Raw genomic sequence first — 23,238 nt, 5'->3', positions numbered from 1 at the left:
TGCTAGTGGCTGGGTGGTGAGGGTTAGTGAGAGAGACAGTGCCTCTGGCTCTAGCTGGTGAGGTGAAGGTGAGTGCTAGTGGCTGGGTGGTGAGGGTTATTGAGACAGACAGTGCCTCTGGCTCTAGCTGGTGAAGGTGAAGGTGAGTGCTAGTGGCTGGGTGGTGAGGGTTAGTGAGAGAGACAGTGCCTCTGGCTCTAGCTGGTGAGGTGAAGGTGAGTGCTAGTGGCTGGGTGGTGAGGGTTAGTGAGAGAGACAGTGCCTCTGGCTCTAGCTGGTGAGGTGAAGGTGAGTGGTGGTGGCTGGGTGGTGAGGGTTAGTGAGAGAGACAGTGCCTCTGGCTCTAGCTGGTGAGGTGAAGGTGAGTGCTAGTGGCTGGGTGGTGAGGGTTAGTGAGAGAGACAGTGCCTCTGGCTCTAGCTGGTGAGGTGAAGGTGAGTGCTAGTGGCTGGGTGGTGAGGGTTATTGAGACAGACAGTGCCTCTGGCTCTAGCTGGTGAGGTGAAGGTGAGTGCTAGTGGCTGGGTGGTGAGGGTTAGTGAGAGAGACAGTGCCTCTGGCTCTAGCTGGTGAGGTGAAGGTGAGTGGTGGTGACTGGGTGGTGAGGGTTAGTGAGAGAGACAGTGCCTCTGGCTCTAGCTGGTGAGGTGAAGGTGAGTGCTAGTGGCTGGGTGGTGAGGGTTAGTGAGAGAGACAGTGCCTCTGGCTCTAGCTGGTGAGGTGAAGGTGAGTGCTAGTGGCTGGGTGGTGAGGGTTATTGAGACAGACAGTGCCTCTGGCTCTAGCTGGTGAGGTGAAGGTGAGTGCTAGTGGCTGGGTGGTGAGGGTTAGTGAGAGAGACAGTGCCTCTGGCTCTAGCTGGTGAAGGTGAAGGTGAGTGCTAGTGGCTGGGTGGTGAGGGTTAGTGAGAGAGACAGTGCCTCTGGCTCTAGCTGGTGAAGGTGAAGGTGAGTGCTAGTGGCTGGGTGGTGAGGGTTATTGAGACAGACAGTGCCTCTGGCTCTAGCTGGTGAGGTGAAGGTGAGTGCTAGTGGCTGGGTGGTGAGGGTTAGTGAGAGAGACAGTGCCCCTGACTCTAGCTGGTGAAGGTGAAGGTGAGTGGTGGTGACTGGGTGGTGAGGGTTAGTGAGAGAGACAGTGCCTCTGGCTCTAGCTGGTGAGGTGAAGGTGAGTGGTGGTGGCTGGGTGGTGAGGGTTAGTGAGAGACACAGTGCCTCTGGCTCTAGCTGGTGAAGGTGAAGGTGAGTGCTAGTGGCTGGGTGGTGAGGGTTAGTGAGAGAGACAGTGCCTCTGGCTCTAGCTGGTGAGGTGAAGGTGAGTGGTGGTGGCTGGGTGGTGAGGGTTAGTGAGAGAGACAGTGCCCCTGACTCTAGCTGGTGAGGTGAAGGTGAGTGGTGGTGGCTGGGTGGTGAGGGTTAGTGAGAGAGACAGTGCCCCTGACTCTAGCTGGTGAGGTGAAGGTGAGTGGTGGTGGCTGGGTGGTGAGGGTTAGTGAGAGAGACAGTGCCTCTGGCTCTAGCTGGTGAGGTGAAGGTGAGTGGTGGTGGCTGGGTGGTGAGGGTTAGTGAGAGAGACAGTGCCTCTGGCTCTAGCTGGTGAGGTGAAGGTGAGTGGTGGTGGCTGGGTGGTGAGGGTTAGTGAGAGAGACAGTGCCTCTGGCTCTAGCTGGTGAGGTGAAGGTGAGTGGTGGTGGCTGGGTGGTGAGGGTTAGTGAGAGAGACAGTGCCTCTGGCTCTAGCTGGTGAGGTGAAGGTGAGTGGTGGTGGCTGGGTGGTGAGGGTTAGTGAGAGAGACAGTGCCTCTGGCTCTAGCTGGTGAGGTGAAGGTGAGTGGTGGTGGCTGGGTGGTGAGGGTTAGTGAGAGAGAGAGTGCCTCTGGCTCTAGCTGGTGAGGTGAAGGTGAGTGGTGGTGGCTGGGTGGTGAGGGTTAGTGAGAGAGAGAGTGCCTCTGGCTCTAGCTGGTGAGGTGAAGGTGAGTGGTGGTGGCTGGGTGGTGAGGGTTATTGAGAGGGCTAGGCTGGATGATTAGGCTTAGGCGTAGTGACTGCTTGTTTAGTTGGTTAGAGTTGATGAAACTGTGCTAGTGATTAGTTAGCTCGTTGGCTATGGTTAGAGTAAGTTGAAATGGCTTTTACCAAGGTCTGATTGGCTATTTGAGCAGGGTTATGATTATCGGTATGGCTGGTGTTCGCGGCTGGTCAGTTAGGGTTGCAGGATAGGACTCGTGTTAGTCTGGCCCATCCCCTCAACTCCACATTGCTCGTCGCCATTGCAGAATTGTCTCTGATTTTCAATGCCAGTCGCTCTCAATGTGTGGTGCTCACGGTGCGGTTAGGGCAGTGTTGTGACACCGCAACGATGTGACACCGCAGCTCCATGCCTGCGTAACGCAGTGCCCCCACAATGCCGTGCCACCGCAGCGTTGCGTCATCCGTCCAACCACGAAGTTTATTGCAGGGCAATGTAAAAACAAATCTACGATGTATGAAATTGAAAATCTGAAATTTTTTCTTCAAAAATTCTCAATGTATTTAAATTATCAACTATTCGCCAGTATGTGTCTCGGATGCCGTGAGTGTACATCTTGTAATTCTCCACGGTAGACAAACATAGATAAGGATGAGTAGATTACAGCATAGTGCTGATACGTGAACAACGTTTCTGTGAAGGTCACGGGACACCAAACAAAACGGGTGAGGGGCTCAAACTTGGCATCTCGCAAAGTAAAAACCGGCTTTGACCGGCAGCCACCGCCGACACCACCACCACCACGACCCCAAAGTCACTGTTGGTCACTTTGTTCCGCTTGGCTTGTTAGCCAATCATTATCACACGGCTCCCACTCGACACGCCGAGCCACGCTTCCCCACGGATACCCTAATCAGGTGTGTGCAGTGCCTCAGTGTCAGACGCATTGACGCAATTCTTGAAAAATATTTTAATTATTATGTTTTTTTTCACTGCATCGTGCACTTTCAGATGCGCTTCTGCGGCCGTCTGGAACGCTCTTCCTTCCGATATATTAGGAAGCCACTGGAGCTACTTCTCGACAGAAAAATCATTTATTTAAGACTGCTTTTGTGCGTTTAGTTTGTTGTTCTCCCCCTGCACCTCCGATTAGCGCGGGCTGGCTACGTACGGTGCGAAAGAAGTACTACATAAATATGTACATTGTTGCACTTGCTTAGCCACGGAATTATCACTGAGTCTCGACGCAATTTCCCAGTAGGATCCTGTGGTCGCAGTCGGGGGCGATGTTGCTGCTCTGTGTATTCCCAATTCAATAATTTAATCCTGACTTTGTTAAGCATTGGTATGGGGATTTTTTTTTTGGGCCAATATCAGTTACCGGACGTGTAAAAGCCGACGCTAAATAAAAACATCATTGTTCCGGCCAGCGAAGAAACCCGCAGGTGATCCGGCGACTCCGCTACATGTCACAGGCCATCGGGACACAGTGGCTGAGGTCAATTCTCATTGACCTTCTAGAATGGCTCAAACTCACATTTGGCAAGCATGTCGTTAAGCGATATGAATCGCATCAAAATAAATGAGCGGACATCTCCACTCATCCGTCTCTCCACGAAAATAATAAAATTATTTATTGCACAACTCATCGGCCGTCGCACGGCCTTCTGGGAGTGCGTGATTTCGGCAGCGATGGTTTAAGACGAGAAAAACTGCAATAAAAACGCAGATCGCTCCTAAATAGATTTAACATATATAGTAGGGTGGTTAATTTCCTTTTTGGGGGGGGGGGCGAGGGGGGGTAACTGTAAGAAATAAAAAAAATTACGATGACCATTTAAACACATCTAATGTAAACAATCCTCTCTTCTCGTGGAGAATATTGTGGGGAGGATGGGAGTGTGGAGGGCAAGGAGCATCCACAAACAAGCACCATCCAGCTGATACTGACAACACTGAGTATCGCGTTTTGACTGGCAAAATTATAAGCACAAGCAGCCACGGCAAACAATTTGAGTAATTCTATGCAACTGGGAGAATCAATTTGCCAATGTTGTTGAGTAATGCAATGGACGGCGCTAAATGGAAGAAGGCCATGATCATTGACGTCTTTGAGACGTGACAGGGCACGCGGAGAGAATAAATGCGGACAATGGTTTTGAATGTGTTGTTTGCTATTGTTGTGTGTTGTTCATTACGTGTTGTTTGTTATTGTTCGTCCTTGTGCACCGCTGCCAACACAGCAGCAGCAGCAGCAGAAGCCGAATTACCAAGACCCTTTGTGTGAGCGATCCACTGGGGAAGAGCGCGCTTTGCGTCCTCCAGAACGCTCGTAATCACCGGGTCCTTAGGGTAGCCACTCTCTTGGCACAGCTGCTGCTTGAGCCCCGCTTCTCGCCAGTTCCGTGCTGCAACTTGCCGGGAACAGGCATCGTCATCATCGTCATCATCGCCATCATCATCATCGCCATTAACTTAGAGTGCGTCAATGGCGCAGCGGTGGATATTTACCCACTGAGCAAAACGGATTCCAACTGCCAGACGTTCCCTCCTCCTCCTCCTTCGGCAAGAAAAGCACACGGGCGCTTCTCCACCCGAGTGTGTGTCGCTCCACCAATGCCATCAGCGGTTTTGGCAATCACCGGGCCAACTTATTAACCAGCTCGAGCAGAGATTCTCTTATGAATGTGCACACGTGTTGTGTGTGTGTGTGTTTGCGGGGGGGGGGGAGGGAGCGGTAGTGCAACGGTTAGCACTACGCTGCGCTACGAACCCGGCGGCCAGAGTTCGATTCCCACTCACGGCCAACGCCAGTGACGATTATCTGAACCGGTCCTGAGCCTCCTCCCCTAGGTCGACTCAGCCTCAAATGAGTACTCGGTGCGGTGTGTAAACATCGCCACTAGGGAGACAAAGGCGGTCGGGCGTGGTGCTGGCCACCCACCCCCTCGTGTACCGTTCCGGCCTTCATAGGTGCTCGCTAACAGCACTTGCCCCAACAGTATTTAAGGTTATATATGGGGATTTTGTTTTGTTTTTGCAAAGGATGAAGCATCTGTTCGTGTGTGGGGAGACACCGGCTGGACCACCCCCACCGTCTACAACCAACCCACATCCGAGAATGAGAAGGCTTTACCGCATCCTTCGCTCGGAAATTCTGAGAGCTGTGAGATGTTGCAAAGATGAGTGGTATTCGTTAGTTGCTCAAGAGATGTAATAGCTTCAGTAATACGCGATCACAAATCTCTCATTAATTATACATAAAAGTAACCTGCACCACCACGCCAATTACCATCCTTTAGTGAATGGTGATCTGATCTCCGACTCCCAGGAACAGGTTTTCTAAGCAATTTCGTGAGTTCTTGGGGAAAGAGAAACCTCTCAACTCAGTCAACATTATGGGGCATTGTGGGGTTGACCTTGCTGGGGCTGTGGTGCCCCAAATTTTGCAGTAAGATGCGACCCGCAGTGAATCGATGATTGATGTGAAATTTGGGGAAGAAGTGTGCAGGGAAACCCAGCACCTGAGACCACGTCCAGCGTCGAGCAGAGATGCCCTCTCTCAAGCGAACTGCTGCGGCGGGCTCATATCTGCGTGCAGGCTTCTCAATGTGACATTACAACCCGTTCAGTCCACTGGATGGGTTCCGCAGGATTGGAAGAATGACTTGGTGGTCCCCATGTTTAAGAAGGGGTATCACACTGATTGCAACAACTACCATGGCATCTCCCTCCTGAGTGTGCCGGGAAAGGTCCTGGCAAGGATTAGTCAACATCGCCTTGCCAGGCACGCTCAGGATGGATATGTGTATATAACTTCTTTCGCACTGTGCTCAGCCAAATAGGGCTAAGAAATGGATCCCTTCTTATTCTTTTTAAGTCTGCCTAATTTTTATTTAAGTATGCATCCCAAATGGTCCAGAGAGGCTAAGTGATAAAGGGCAAACGGTCAGCGATTGAATAAAGGGCATTTTGGAACCCCGCGGCCCATTCCTTCGTCATGCCCATAAGGCTCTCTTTGCCCAAAAAAACCCCGCAAGGCCGTTATAAATAATCAATTAAGTGTGTGCGTTTGTACCACGTGAGGCTCTGCGCGAACCTCCACGCCGTGAGCTATTGGCAGGGGCTGTGTTGTCGGAAGGCAATTGGGGTCGTGGATGAGAGATCAGTGGGGAGACGAGGATTTCCTGGCCCATGCCCCAGTTCCTGTGGTCCCTCCGCCCACCCAAAACGCACGCCACACCGAATCGCTCACCCGGCCCGCCTGGCCACCCGTTGAGTCAGCCAGCCGCTCACCACACGGCCAGTCAGTCAGCCAGCCAGCTGTCCGGCCACGCAGCTGGCCGTAGTCACACAGGAAGTCACCCAAGTCAGTTATTACAAGCAGCCTCTCCCGATAAAGCCACCTACTAGCAAGAAATGCAACCACCTGGTCGCATAGCCAGTCAGACACGCAAGCCACCATAGCGAGCCAAGCAGATCAGCCACACAACTTCCCAGCCACCCAGGGACTAAACACCAGCCAAGCCAGCCACACCGCCGACAAGGCCACCAAAAGACGTTCAACCAGCCAATTATTCAGCCACCCTGGTCACATTAAACGAACAATCCACTGCTGGATGAAGGCCTCCCCACAACAATCGGTCAATGAGAATGTTTGACCTACATTATCATGAAAAAGGATGGCAGAGGGGTGGGGGGTGCTGGTTTCAACTCACCACTGATATAAACCATGGCTGGGAATCAAACTCAGGTTGCCAGATTCATAGTGACATGTCCAGGTAGTTGAGAATAAAAGCACAAGATGATGCGGAATTACTTTATGATGCGGAATGATAACGGCGTGGGGAAGCATTCATTCAGAAGTGGATAGACCATGGCCAATGATAATGATCGTTGGATGGATAATTGATAAATAATGTATAGATATTTCATGGATGGATGATGCACGATTGATAGACGGAGCGCAGATGAATTAATGGATGAAGGAATTAATTATTATTTAAGTATGTATGGTGATCAGAACGGTGATTGATGATGATGACGACGAAGATCACAATGTCGATGTTTAAGACGCATGTTTCTATACACCGCACATGCATCGTCGTTGGCCAAATCACACACAATGCATCAGAACTCGTCAGATCTCATAACGTTAACCAGCGTCGGGACTGTAAAGGGCTTTGAAATTCATCCACCATGCATAACAGGTGTTATGAGCTCCGCAGAAAAATACAGGTGACGTAGTTGTACTTCTATGTTCCCACGGTGAAGTATGGTAACATGACTTGCCACAACCCACACAGCGTGGAGAACATAAACACTCACATTCGCCAATAAAGATAAACATGTGATACGATAGTCGACGTTTTGGACAACGGACCTTCTTCAGAGCACGTACAGCGTGGTGCTTGGGGTGCTGCATTGCAGGACTGCCGAGGGATGGGCCTGGGGCGACCTTCATCCAGTAGTGGATCGACAAAAGGGCTGACCCACGTGCATACCGACGACGATGCCGATTGGGAAATGATGTACACGGGTACAAGTGGATGAACCACCCACTGTGATTTCTAACTGTAGAACCCGTGGCCACATTTTTTACATGTTCTGCACAGTGGCGGCACTTTTACTAAAGACAGCCACCGCTGGCAGCAGCCCGGGGAAGGAGGTTGTGGGGAGGGCGGCTGGAGGAGAGAAGGGGCCGCGACAACGACTCGTAATCGCGGCAATTTGAGCAGAGGCAAGTGGCCAATTAAGCGTCGCCGCAGATGGATCCGATATGGCTCAGATGAAGGAGCAGAGGGAAGCAGAGGGGTGGGGTCTTTGCTCCCACCACCACCACCAGCACCAGCACCCCCACCCCATTGTCCCATGGTCATCGCGACCCAATCGTCATGAGCACGGATGCAGCTGTCTTCCTCCTTCCCAGCATCCTCAGGTCGCCTAATTTTATTTCATTATTTTTTTTGAACATTAAAAAAACATTTTTAAAATACTTTTTTTGGCTTCGGAATTGCAATTGTGCTAATTGTTTGCCGCTACACTCGGAGACGTTGCAAGTCTCGCGGCAGGCGGCGTGACGTCGAGGAAACGACACCCCGCAGCCCCCCGCCCCCCCCCCCCGGAACGGTGCGTCAAAGACTTCTGAAGTTTGAAATCACTTGTCAAGTGAACTTCAAGCGAGCGGCCGCTTCGTGTGACGCCTCGCAACAGCAGCAACAACAACAACAAAACGAGTTTTGGTCTCACGGAAATCAAAGCTGAGATTCATGTACGGCTTACCTCTCGTTTTACGCGGGGGGTTGCGTTCTTGAAAAAAACGGCGAGTCGATGATTAATCGTCTAAAATGAAACGTCATTTTCCCCGAGAAATGACGGAAATGGTTGGGGTAGGGAAAGCACCGCTATCGAACCTCATTCTTACGTCTACATATTTCACCGGTTACAGTAGAAATGATACAATACTACCATACATGTGTTAGAGATAATAACAAGCTCTATTCAAAGAAGCAAAACATGTGTTTTAACACATAGTGAGATGCTCAACCGGATATATTATTGGTAGGCGAATGTGTGCGCGAAACAACGTTCACGTGGACAACATCTTCCTAATGGCGCGCGAGAAGGCGATGCTGCTGATGCTGCTGATGCTGCTGATGGTGCTGATGCTGCTAATACTGCTGATGCTGCTGATGGTGCTGATGCTACTAATACTGCTGATGCTGCTGCTGATGCTGGTGATGCTGCTGCCTATGCTGATGCTGATGGTGCTGATGCTGCTAATACTGCTGATGCTGCTGCTGATGCTGCTGCCTATGCTGCTAATACTGCTGATGCTGCTGCTGATGCTGCTGCCTATGCTGCTGCTGATGGTGCTGATGCTGCTAATACTGCTGATGCTGCTGCTGATGATGCTGCTGTTGGACGCGCTCGTCGTGTTTCTCGCTCTGCTGCTGCACCTCGTGTAGCATCGCCGCCTCAACGTCCACCGCCTGACTAACGACGCCGCGAGGTCGCGGCTGCACCCTGCACTTCGTCGTCTCGCTCGCAAGAGCCGAACGGAGCCCGGGCGAGGCGACGCGCGGCGCGAGAGATCGCTACGTGACACTCGCGGACGCGTGGAGCGTCCACGAGAAACAAGAGGATGGCGCGCCCTGGGTGGTGCGCTGAATGCGTGCGCACGTGTGTGTCGTTTGGTCCTGGTCGACAGTCGGACAGGCGATGTTGTGAGGGCGTAGCATCTCGTCGACGTACGCCTCTCAGTAAATAAACAGCGATGTAAGAATCGACGAACGAAAAATATATCGCACGCGGATAATAATGACGAAGCCATGGCGATTCAGCGTAATTGCTTTGGGTAAGTGGCAGGTTTATTGCGTGACCTTCAGCAATGATAACACGTCGTGGCATTTTGCAAAGTGGACGGTAGTTATCATTACGCATGCTCAACCTCTTTCGATCGCAATCCTCCAACACCGCACGGCGTATCGCAGTCATCGCAAAATTATCGCGGCCACAGAACAACAACCCGGTTCAACAGAACAACACCAGAACAACAACAACAACACATTTCGATTTAAAGCTTTCGTGACTGCAGGGATTCATCTTCTCGGTTCTTTCGGTAAAGTCACGTAGAATGGAAATAATAAAATAATAAAAATAAAACATAATAAAATTAAATTCTCACGACGTTTCGGTCACAACACAAGCAGCCGTCCTCAGGTGAAGAACAGGGCTGTCATTCGGACGCTGTCTTTCCAACAACCCTGTTCTTCACCTGAGGACGGCTGCTTGCGTTGTGGCCGAAACGTCGTGAAAATGTTATTTTATTATGTTTAATTTTAATTATTGTATTATTTCCATTCTACGTGACTTTGCCGAAAGAATCAAGAAGAACAACAACAAAGTTTCCTCCGCCCACCGCGGCGGGTGCAAAGTTTGCTCGCAGTTTGTAACCGCGTGGGATACGACGACGACGGGGGGGAGGGTTGGACATCTTCCAAGCCCCCGCGTCTCCGCGACCTTTCGCAACAACAACAACATCAACAACATCAAGAAAAATGGCGGTCGCACGTGCGGATTTAATTTGGTTTTCAAGAATTAAGAACGCCAGCCGGCGCACGAGACGGATGCACGTGGCAGGGCTGCTTTAGACTTCTTCCCTGGAGGGCAGAGTGGAGCGGAGGGGAGAGACGGAACGGGAAGGAGCGGCGGCGGCTGTGACCGAGGTTTGGGTTTTTTTTATTCTTCAGCTTCTACCCCCGTCATCTTGGGAGGCTCGATCCGGCGGATACATTAAAACGGTCCCTTGCCGACCCCTAATATCCCCCACCCCTCCCCCCCTCTCAGTGGTGAACGCCCCTCGTGCATGCGGGTATTTGTGCAATAGACTGAAAATCCTCTTGCAAAAAAAAAACCCACACAGACAAAGGAGCGCATAGTCCCCTTCACGTGCGCGGCCGAATGGAGGGCAACTCTTGAAGAGTTTCACTTCTGAGTGACTTGGCCGTTCGGTTGCTGAACCCGAGAATTCGCGCATTGCAGGTGCGTAGACAAAGATCCCCCCAATAGCCTTCACGGACCGCCGTGCAGGGCCCAGCGCCGTTAGCGAGTAGCATCACCTATGAAGGCCGGCACGGCACACGAAGCGGTGGGTGGCCAGTGCCACGCCCGGCCGCCTTTGTCTCCCGAGTGGCGACGTTTACACATCGCACCAGGCACTCATTTCAGGCTGAGTAGACCTAGGGGACACCCAGGACCGGCTCAGATAATCGTCACTGGGTGTTGGCGGCGAGCGGGAATCGAACCCGGATCGCCGGGTTCGTAGCGCAGCGCGTTAACCGCTACGCTACCGCTCCTAACTCACTCACCCAACTCATTCACCCAGCCACTCATTCATTAACTCACCCAACCACCCACCCACCCATCCCCCCAGCCACACACTGACACAGCCGCAGTCGCGCACAGGAGACGGAGTCTCTGACTGTCCACGTGTGCGTGAGGCACCGGTGAAGAGCGGCCCGTGGTTTCCGTGGAAGATGGAAGCCGGGCAGGGTGGTGGTAGTGGTGAGCTTGACGATCGGGTGTTTGTTGGTGATCTCTTTAAAGTGTTTATACTCAGTAACCATGGACGTTTTCCGAACCTCTTATCTCTCGGTTCCAACCACACGCCCAATGTTCCCCCAACGTTTACTGGGTAATTGCCTTCCCCGCCCTCCCCAAACGATGCAGACGCGAACAGAGTGGTCGTGGGCAGCGGACTCCTCAATTTGACCACAAAACGAACGGTGGAGCGCCAGCGATGTCGCCTTCCACCGGAAGGCATCGGACCCTTTGCTGGAAACAACAAAACCGCACCGGCAACTGTGGAGCAGAAACAAAGACATGACACACGGATTGAGACCCGCCAGTTAAGAGTGCTCTGAAGGACATCACATCGAGATTGAATAACTCGTTTGTCGTCCAGATTGAAAACGCATTTCTTTAAAATTGCTTTTCGTGTGTTTAGTTTGCCGTCATTCTCCCCACGTACGGTGCTAAAGAAGTTCAACGTACATATATACTAAGGACAATCCAGGGGGTGTGCTAACCAAGTGACCTCAAGCCTCAATCGACACACACACACAAAAGCAGTGGTGTAAAACGCACTCAGCCTCTGTGCATTGTGCAAACATCCATCAGCAGTTCAGGAAGAAGGGCGTAGTGGCCCTTTCTTTCTGATGGGTTGTTATTGTAATTTACAGATTTGAATGCGGTTTCCTAGAAATGTCGGCTTAATTCAAGAGTAAGGTGACGAGTATTGCTATATATGTATGCATTGCTGTTTACTCAACTGAACATCGTTATTTCCATGAAGGTCAAACATAGCTTATTTACACATTGTGCAATTATTTTGTGAGTGCTCATAAAATGCATATCAATATACCTTCATGGCTCGTGTGTGTGGCCACGCCCCTCCACGAGCCCCTCCCCCTCTCCCCGCCACCTGCTGTGAAACAGACGCCGCTCCACCCCCCCTCCCTCCCCACCTTCCCTACTCCCTGCTGCTTTGGTGGCAGTGGTACACAGGGACAATTATACAAACACAAAACTCAACACACTCGTCAATAACACCGTGGCCTCAAAAGATGGCAATATATAACCGGTGGCGTTTCGGTTAATGGGCCTTTTTCACAAGACATGTAAAATAAATAATAAACTCTCCAGCAATGTACGCCCGTTGTCACCCAGAACAGACCACGGAACCTTGACTTACTCACTTCTCACTCCACAAATACGGAGGCATCATCACAGCGATGCCCTTCGTCTTAATGCCATTCTCTGGCTCAACCACCTCAATGACAATCTGAGTTTTGTTGTGTTTCATTTACATCAGCCACACGAAGAAGGAGATAACGAATGGCAATGACCCTTATACATAACAGATACATACATTTCATTCCATGCTATGAACAATGGGCATTTGTGCGCTATGAATGAGGACCATCGTCCGAAACGTCTCCTATAATACGTTGTCTTTTAAGGCTACGGTGTTATTGCCAACTGTGTTGAGGGTTTTTTTTTTATGTTACAACAGATATACAGGCAGACGGGCGGGCAGAGATTTCACTTCAGTTGGACGGCGTGCAAAAGACGCCAGGAGTTGCAAAAAGAAGATGAAGGAGGAGAGATAAACATTTGTACATGAGCGAGAGTTCAGATGGCGAGTGTGCCCTGAGCATTAGTCCAACAGCTGATTCCATGGCACCATGGAGTCACTGCACACCGGCATACAACACATGGGGCACGTGCTGAGTTGTTGAACAGATGGCTCCGAGTGATCAGTGCACACCAGCATACAACACATGGGCACGTGCTGAGTTGTTGAACAGATGGCTCCGAGTGAGAGAAGGTTACAGACTCTCTGTAATTATCATCATTATCATCAGCCATGGTTAATCCACCGCTGGTTTAAGGCCTACCCAAGCTGTTTTTGCTGTAGATTGGGCAGGTGGCAGTAGTGAGAGTAATTGAGTTGAAGGATCTGAACGGGCAGGTGGTGGTAGTGGGAGGGAATGAGTTGAACGAGTTGATTGGGCAAGATGGTGGTCGTGAGAGGGAATGAGCTAAACGAGGTGAGGATTGTTTGGGACAAGACGGAGAATGAATGAAAAGAAGGACGATGCTGGACGATGTCTGACGAGGAAGGACGTGGGCACAGTTGAAGAGAGCAACAGAAGACAGCGCGACACGAATTAGAGAATTGGATCTCCGTTTGGCCAAGTGAGCAACTATTAAGGTCAACACAGCACATGGAGAGGCCGGTGTGGCTCGCATTTCAGGCTGAGTCGACCGAGGGGGAGGTCCAGGACCGGTTCAAATATTCGCCGCTATTTTTTGTTACGAGCGGGGTTTGTAGCGCAGTGCGCTAACCACTACCACTGCCGCTCCACGCAAAGACAACCGTCTCCCGCAAAGACATTGCAGACTGTTGGGGCAAGTGCTGTTAGCGAGCACCTATGGTCTCCACACACACACAGTCACACCACTCCACACACACACAGTCACACCACCCCACACACACACAGTCACACCACCCCACACACAGCCACACCACCACCTCACACACACAGCCACAACAACAACAACCGCCATTCGCCACTAAGTGGCGGTGACGTCACCACGACGCTTGTGCCAGGCCAAGTGCACCTTGAGGCCACGTGAAGTGTCGAACGCCCGCTGGCAGGAGGTCACGGGGCAGACCCAGCAGGTGCCACGGGTCGACTGACTGAGATGACCGAGATGACTGGCTGATGCACCACCTGTGCCCCCTACTGTGCCAACTTGCTGTGCTTTAGCCACCCGGCGCACCGCTCGTTGTTGTGAGCGTCGCTCCTCCGCCCTCCATTGTTGTTGGAGGGCGACAGCCTCCAACTGCCCAGTAGCGTCCTTCATGAGCTTCCTCCACAGAGGCCGATCATCGGTAAGTCCACTCAGCTCCACGTCCTCCTGTACCAAATCACTCCATCTCTTCTCTAGCCCGTGCCGCGCCCGTTTAGCCCCTTCGATCCGGGTGAACAAAAGCTGTTTAGACATGCGGTGGCTGGGCATCGGGCTACATGTTCCAGCCAACACAGCCTTGCATGCCGGAGAAGCTCACCGATGGGTCCTTGCCCAGATATTTCAAGGATTTGTGAGCTCCTCACACAATCCAGCCTGGTTAAACCCAGGATGGATCGTAGGCAGGCCAGCCTAAATGTTTCTAACCGGCGAAGATGCTCCATTAGGGGGGTCCACGTTTCGCAAGTGTAGAGAAGGGAGGGAATGCCTGTGGCCGAGAATACCTGAAGCTTCGTGCGGAGTGACAGACCAGGTAGCTTCCACAGCGTTACGCAACCGATGAAAATATATTGCCGCTCGACTGATTCGGAGTGAGACCTCTGCTGTTAAACTGGAGCCGGCCATAAGCACACTGCCCAGGTATGGGAAACTCTCCACTCTCTCCACAACTGCCCCATCACCGATTGGGAGTTGTGTGGGTGGAGTGTCCGATGGTACAAAATACCCAGGCAGGTGCTTAGTTTTGGTGGGGCTGATGGTAAGGCCCCACCTCTTAGTGGCACGCTCCAGTCTCAGCAGCAGTGTCTTTAACTCCTCCTCTGAATGAGCAGCTATACCAAATAATCGGCATACATAACGTGGTTGACCAATAGGGAGCCATCCCTTGATCGCACCCGGGCATCGATCAGCCTCCCATTATATCTGTACCAAATGGAAATTCCCCCGGTACAGCTATTGAAGGCTTCACGAACTACGTGGTCAAAATAGATGTTAAATAATGTGGGAGCCAAAAGACATCCCTGTCGCACCTCAAGGTGTACAGGGAATTGCTCTGACTCACGACCACGTAGTTTTACCCGGGCCCGCTCACTATCATGAAGGTCCTTAATGATCGTGAGCAGAGGATCAGGGACTCCGAAAGCATGAAGAACAACCCAGAGCCCAGGCCTACTGATGGTATCATAGGCCTTGACCAGGTCAATAAAGCAGAGATGTAGGTCTTGTTGAAATTCCCTACACCTCTGCTGTAGCAGACGGGCAAAAAATATGGCATCTGTGCAGGACCGCCCTTTCCTGAAACCGCATTGGGGCTCCGCAAGCCTCTCCTCAGCGTGCCTAGCAAGGCGATGTTGAATAATCCTTGCCAGGACATTTCCCGGCACACTGAAGAGTGAGGTGCCCCTGTAGTTGTTTCAATCTGTCCGATCCCCCTTCTTAAAGAGGGGGACCATCAGGGCATCCTTCCAATCCTGCGGAACCCGTCCAGTTGTCCAGACTGTTGTTATGATGTCATATAGGGCAGTCTGTGCACAAACGCCACCCTCCCTCAGCATTTCGCTTGAGAGATCATCTCTGCCCGGTGCCTTTCCTGGTCTCAGACTCCGGATCACCTTTAGTACTTCCTCAACAGATGGCACCTCAGCTAGCCACTCACAGGGGGTGACTTCTTCCAATATTTGAGGCACCGCAGCCTCAGCATGGCCATCCCCACTTTGTGCCATTATGTTTTCCTGGCTGAGGGATTTCCCCTCCCCAGGACCTCACAGAAATGCTCAGCAAATCTGCAAACCTGTTCCTGAGGGTCGGAGTTTGGATCACCGTTTTTTCCTCTAATGATGGTAATAGGTGTGGCGCTGCAGGTAAATTTTTTGATGGAGATAAATAGTGATTTGTGATCGCGGGCCACTGAGGCAGACTCCATCTCCTCAGCAACCTGCGACCACCACCCATCCATGCAGCGCCTTACGGCTCTCCGAACCTCCGAGCGAAGGCTGCGGTAAGCCTCCTCATTCTCTGACGTGGGATGCTGTAGCCGATGATAGTGGGCCTGTCGCTTTTTCTCAACTATCCTGAACACCTCCTCTGTCAGCCAGGATCTCTGGGGAGGTCTGGACCGCGTACCCAAAGCAGCCATTGCAGCTGCATGAGTAAGAGTCCTAAATCTCGCCCATTTACCCTCGATGTAAGGAGGAGTGGGGGATGATGCCAACCCCAGCCTCAAGCGATGATGAAATTCTCGCTTATAACTTTCATCAACTAACTGAGATCAGGCCACTTTAGGTTGGAATGGGGTCCTGGGTGTACACCCACCACCGGAGTGGAAGAATGGCAGGCGCATCTTACAGATGACTAGTCGATGGTCAGAGGGCAGATCAGCTCCACGGAAGGTCCTGGTGTCAAGGACATGGGCTCGCATCCGCTGGTCCGTCACTGTAGTCCAGCAGATGTTCTTGCTTGGACCCGGCATGCATCCATGATGTTGTGTGGATGCGTCGATGCCGGAAGAGTGTGTTGGTAATTACAAGCCCATGGGCTGCACAAAAATCTAGCAGCCTCCTAACTGTTGTTATTGAGCTGATCTGGCTCATGCCCTCCAATCACTCCAGACCAGGTGCCAGCATCATGACCAACTCGGGCATTGAAGTCACCCATCAAGATGACTCTATCCCGAGTGGCCACTTTAGCCAGAACATGTGACAGGAGGTCATAGAAGGCATCTGACTCATCGGCTTTGCCTGCATCCCACCACGGATGTTCGTCTTCGATGGGGGCATAAGTAATCACGACCACCACTCCTCGCCTCCGGTTGATGGGAAGGCGAGCCCAAAGTAGCCTGGGGCTTACAGCTTCCCACACCTCACCTCCACGCTCCCACGCCCCCTTCATTCTTTTGTTCAGAAGAGCCACACCCTGTTGTTTGACAGTCTCCTGCCCCGAGAAGAGGACTGTCCACCCCTCATGGTGGCAGGAGCCTCCTGAATGCGACAGAGATCCAGGCGGTACCGGTCCAGCTCCCGACAGAGGAGTGGCAGAATCTCCTCCGCAGTGAGTGTTCGAACATTCCACGTGGCCACACGAAGTGGTTTTTCGTTGTTTCTGGAGGAGCCTCGAGGGTTAAGATTCAATCTCCTGGCTCCACCAATTGGGGTTTGGCCAGGAGACGTCATAGACGCCTGTCCCCTCGCGGCCTCTGGCACAAGCTTATTAGTTACATATTTAATTCGTGGTTTAGTGGTAATTAATTGAAGGTGGAGGGGTTACCAGCCCCTCGCACCCGTCCAGAGCCCCCGTTTAGCCACTGTGGTGGTCACAGACGCCACACCACCTCACACACACACGCGGCCACACCACCCCACACACACATGCAGCCACACGCACTGTCGCTGTTCCCTGACAAGCCAGCACATTAAACATTTAATAAACATGAATGGTAAATGAGCTCAGTTCGTGATCAATGGTGTTTACATACAGCAGGGCCTTAACGAGTACAGTGTGCATCTCATCTGGTCTCTCCTCATCTCACCTCGTCTCATCTGTTCTCTCCTCATCTCACCTCGTGTCGGCTGGCATCTCATCTGGTCTCTCCTCATCTCACCTCGTCTCATCTGTTCTCTCCTCATCTCACCTCGTGTCGGCTGGCATCTCATCTGGTCTCTCCTCATCGCGAGTCAACCATCACCGCCATCGTCGTAATTTAATTGACCAATCTCTCATCCCTAATCTCATTTCAACATTGCAGCTGTCACCTCTTCTCACCTCGTTCCTATCGATGTATCTTAATCACCTCACCCCATCTCCACTCTTCTCCATCGCACGTCATGTCCCCTCAAGTATCCCCTCACCTCTTCACCCTTTCCACCTCACTGCCTCTTCTCTTAGTTCGTGTCTACCCTCACCTCCCCTCGTTATACGTGACCTCACCCCATCCGCCCTCACCTCACGTCACCTCACCTACACTTCACCAACCGCCAATTCCCATCCTCTCACATAACGTCCCCTCGGCTGACGTCAACTCACCCTCACCTCATCTCCCCTCTTTCTCATCTCACCGTATCTCCGCCTCGCCTCGCATCTCCTCACCGCACATCATCTCCCTCCCCCCCCCCCCCATTTATTCTTCCTTCCCACAACCTCATCCCATCTTCCCCTCACCTCACCTCCCCTCACCTCCCCTCCCCTCACCTCCCATCCCCTCACCTCTCCTCGCGTCGTCTTCCCAGCCCTCAACACCTCTCCCCCTGCCCGTGCCGCGTCTCCCGCCTCCTCTGCACGCACGCACGCGCGCGCGCGCCTCACGCACGCGCCAGGCTCACGCACGCGCGCCGCTCGTGACGTCCGCGAGGGACGACACCGCGACCCCGGCGGGGAAGATTTATGAGCCTCACCCCCCTGCGTCTCTCCCTCCCCTTCTCCCCGACTTTACCACGATTCCTGCCTGAGTCTCCCTCTCACTGTGCCTCTCCGTTCCTCTCCCCGTCTCTCTCTCTCTTTCCTCTTCTCTCGTGTAGGTCTCCCCGTGTTTCTATCCCCTCTCCCTACGTCTCTCTGCTTGTGTCTCTCTCTCAATGTCTCTGTCTCTCTCCCTGTGTGTGTCTCTCTCTCCCTCGTGTGTCTCTAAAATCCGTCTCGCCGTGTCTCCTCTCCTCCCCCTTCCTGCGCCTCTCTCCTTTGCCTCTAGCTTCCTCTCTACGTGTGTGTCTCTCCCCTCCTCTCCGTGTCTCTCTCCTTACATTTCCATCGTGTCTCTCTCACCCCACCCCCCTTCCGCCTCTTTTTCTCTCTCCCTCCGAACATCCCCGACATGCCAATAAACCACCAGCTTTGTTTGTTCTCTGCCATGCAAAGTGACGCATTTTATTCCAAACGCATGCGTCCCAAACTCCCAGGAAAAACAAACACATCGCCCCGTTTGTTTTGCTCGTTTCGCGTGTCGCGGGCTACAAGGTAATCACGGCCACTGGCGCTGATTCTCCACCACCACCATCACCACCACCACCACGCACCGACGGACTACAGCTCGCCATCGCCGCCTTGCTGCTGCCAACATTCCGCCGCCAGGCGCTGCTCAGCAGCCCAAGATCGTTTCTTCCAAGGATGCTCTTCACCATCAGCCACGATCAATCCACTGCTGGATGAACCCCCTGCCCCCCCCCCCACTCCTCCACTAGCCCCCCTCCCCACCTCCCCACCACGCCGTCACCATCTTCCAAGATCCCGCGATGGAACAAACCACCGAGCATCTGCCCACGAGCTGATTTCATTGCTCCATCTCCTGGGAGAACGTACTCTTCTTTGGATTCCATTCCGTCATTATTCTTAACCGATACGCAATCGGTTATGCAACTACTGCCACGCTATGCTGTTTCTATGACCGAATAGAAACGGATGGAAAGGTGGGGCAGTGGTTAGCGCACTCCACCGTGGAACCGCTGCGTTGGAATCCGATTCCGGGGCCTGGCTAACATCAGTGGAGAATGAAATCTGAAACACTCATGCCACCTCCTTACATCCTCACCGATCTACATAAACACCTTGTATTGACCAGCGTGGTAAAGTATGGTCAAGCCCCCCTCGTGACCCACTCAGCGCGTGGTCGTGGGGGCATCGTCATAGAAAACAAGTTGAGATTCAAGAGGAGCAGCCAAATCTGTCTCCAATCGCGTCTGGTTACACTCAGTCGCTTTGACATTACATCTCGAGGGAGCTTGCCGCTTTACACAACTTTCTTCTTGTTATGTATATCACTTGTTACAAAGAGATGTGTCATCGTTTAGATTCTGATTCGTTCCTTCCTCGGCCACTGGTGCTCATTCCAAACACCGCGAACCCCACATTCGTAGGAAACAGACTCTAAATATTCGTGAAAGACATCGGCGTTTTGGGAAATGGCCCTTCTTCATAGCACGTAAAACTTGTCGTGGACGGATGGGTGCGTAGATGTGTTGTTGTTGTTGTTGTGGTGATGGTGGTGTGTGCGTGTGCACCACTGCTAACGCAGCAGCAGCAGCATCGCCGAACGAGTAGTTACAGGTGAACACAATCGTCGCACATTGTTGCGGTTTCTTGGTAGTTCTACATCGCCCCACGTCGTTCGTGCAAATTACATCTCGCTATCGCCAGACAAGCTGGGAAGGCAGCCAGACAGTGAACTGGTTCCGCCAAGATTTACCCAAGCTCTGCCGCCCTATACATATGTTGAGACGTCATTCTCTACATATATGAGGATGTGGGAGAAAAGCGAAGTCCCACGTGTGCGCGAGGGCCAACGCTCGATCACCATTCAGAAGGGACCCACGATGATTATGAGAATACAAACAATCATTGACATTTGTAAGGCGCACTTAATCCGTCGATCCCAACGCACTTTGCTGCACTGCGGTCACCTGGCGAGCCTGGGGGTATGGCAACTTCCTCGACGGGAGACGGGAGTTTCGCAACGTGCGTGTGATCTACCAATCCCTCGTTGATTTCAGGCCACGTGCGCGGCCACCAGGGCCCCCCCCCCCCGCCCCGCCCGAGAAGCGAAGCAGACGGAGGTGCAGAGGAAAGAAACGGCAGCGGCAGCGCGGTGGCCTGCAGCAGCAGCAGCAGCAGCTGCAGCAGCAGCAGCTGCAGCAGCAGCAGCTGCAGCAGCAGCAGCTGCAGCAGCAGCAGCTGCAGCAGCAGCAGCTGCAGCAGCAGCAGCTGCAGCAGCAGCAGCAGCTGCAGCGAGATGAAATCAAATAATTCGGAAGCCACTGCTGGGACGTGAGTTTACGAATGGAAGGAATGAGCTTAGGGATGGAAGGAATGAGTTTAGGAATGGAAGGAATGAGCTTAGGGATGAAAACGGATTGAGTTTAGGGATGGAATGAATGAGTTTAGGAATTGAAAGAATGAGTTTAAGAATGGAAGACATGAGTTTAGAAATGGAAGGAATAAGTTTAGGGATGGAAGGAATGAGTTTAGAAATGGAAGGAATGAGCTTAGTGATGAAAACGAATTGAGTTTAGGGATGGAATGAATGAGTTTAGGAATTGAAAGAATGAGTTTAAGAATGGAAGAAATGAGTTTAAGAATGGAAAAAATGAGTTTAGGGATGGAAGGAATGAGCTTAGGGATGGAAGGAATGAGTTTAGGAATGGAAGGAATGAGCTTAGGGATGAAAACGGATTGAGTTTAGGGATGGAATGAATGAGTTTAGGAATTGAAAGAATGAGTTTAAGAATGGAAGACATGAGTTTAGAAATGGAAGGAATAAGTTTAGGGATGGAAGGAATGAGTTTAGAAATGGAAGGAATGAGCTTAGTGATGAAAACGAATTGAGTTTAGGGATGGAATGAATGAGTTTAGGAATTGAAAGAATGAGTTTAAGAATGGAAGAAATGAGTTTAAGAATGGAAAAAATGAGTTTAGGGATGGAAGGAATGAGTTTAGGAATGGAAGGAATGAGCTTAGGGATGAAAACGGATTGAGTTTAGGGATGGAATGAATGAGTTTAGGAATGGAAAGAATGAGTTTAAGAATGGAAGAAATGAGTTTAAGAATGGAAGGAATGAGTTTAGGGATGGAAGGAATGAGTTTAGGAATGGAAGGAATGAGCTTAGGGATGAAAACGGATTTAGTTTAGGGATGGAACGAATGAGTTTAGGAATGGAAAGAATGAGTTTAAGAATGGAAAAAATGAGTTTAAGAATGGAAAAAATGAGTTTAGGGATGGAAGAAATGAGTTTAGGAATGGAAGGAATGAGCTTAGGGATGAAAACGGATTTAGTTTAGGGATGGAATGAATGAGTTTAGGAATGGAAAGAATGAGTTTAAGAATGGAAGAAATGAGTTTAAGAATGGAAGGAATGAGTTTAGGGATGGAAGGAGGAATGCGCTTAGGGATGAAAACGGATTGAGTTTAGGGATGGAACGAATGAGTTTAGGGATGGAAAGAATGAGTTTAAGAATGGAAGAAACTAGTTCAGGAATGGAAGGCATAAGTTTAGGGATGGAAGGAATTGAGTTTAGGGAGGGAAATAATGCCATTGCCCAGCAGTGGGAAGTTGTCTCTACAAAAACAACAACAGCAAAGTAGAAAGGAAAAAAAACCCATCGTGAAAACGCAAGCGAAAGTATGTGAGACAAAGTCTTGAGCGAGTTTTCACAGTTGTATGTTCAAGACGAGAGACATTCGGCTGCGGCGGAATAACCTACTTTCTGGGGATGGGGAATGTGTGATTTGAAATGTTTTTGTGTGTTTTATTATTTATATAAATGCGCTCATAACTTGTTATCCAGATGTCCGCTCGTACCGGGAGATGATTTACTGCACAGGAAGGGGGCCAGCTGATGAGATGCCTGTACTCCAATCCGCGGTATTTGGCAGCTCCACTCCCCGCAGGCCCTTATCCAAACTACCAGGGCTGGGATCATTCCGTCGATTAAGCCCAGCGATTCGATTAATCGACGAAGCAATAACATCGACTCATTGTTTGCGGTCGATGTATCGAACCCCCTCCAATCCTGCCTGCCACCTGAACGTAGGTGACCTCCCTCCACCCCCCCAAACCTCTACAAGCTACCACACCCATCACATCCCGTACAGCGGCACAATTGGGGTACAGAGGCGAGTTATTTTGTTCCAACCGAATGGATAATCGGCAGAGAAATCGGAGAGCTGAGCTCTAAAGACTACCACAGACATATATATACAAGCCGTAACCCCCCCTGTACTCACCACTTCCATTACTTTTATTGCCCGTGGCCTTTCTTAGGTAGCACCCTCTTCATCCCAACACCCCATCACCGCCCCCCAAATCCACCTCACCCCCCATCGTCATCACCTCCCAACCCCTCGCTACGACTCCGCCTCCTCGTCACTCATAGCCTCACACAAAGTAAAACATCTCTCAGCGTTCCGGGAAATAATAGGCGTGCGCGCGCGTGAGTGTGTGTGCGTATACGCGGGAGTCGATGTGAGTGTGTTTGTATAATGTGGGTGCATCTACGCGGAGCGGTGGAGCAGTGGTTAGCGCACTCTGCTACGGACCGTACAGATTGTGGTGCTCGCTAAAATACCTTTACCCAACAGTCTGTGCAGGCAATGCGGGGGGGGGGGGGTCCTTGTCTTTGTGTGTGACTGTGTGCGTGTGTGACTGTGTGCGTGTGTGACTGTGTGCGTGTGTGACTGTGTGCGTGGGAGCCGAGTATCCGTTCACAACCACCAACAGTGGCAATTCTCTGAACCGGTACTGGGCCTCCCCTAGGTCGACTCAGCCTCAAATGAGTACCTGGTGCGGTGTGTAAACATCGCCACTCGGCAGACAAAGGTGGCCGGGCGTGGTGATGGCCACCCACCCCCTCGTGTGTGCCGTAGCGGCCTTCAAAGGTGCTGCTCTTTGAACTGCACTTGCACCTACAGTCGACTAAGACCAAACGGATGATCTTCGTATTTCTATGTCTGAACCCCAAGTTCAAATCCCGC

This window comes from Lampetra fluviatilis, chromosome 29 (genome assembly GCF_964198595.1).
Source record: "Lampetra fluviatilis chromosome 29, kcLamFluv1.1, whole genome shotgun sequence".
Lineage (NCBI taxonomy): Eukaryota > Metazoa > Chordata > Hyperoartia > Petromyzontiformes > Petromyzontidae > Lampetra > Lampetra fluviatilis.
The sequence above is the reverse complement of the archived record's forward strand: the minus strand, read 5'-3'. Positions refer to the sequence as shown.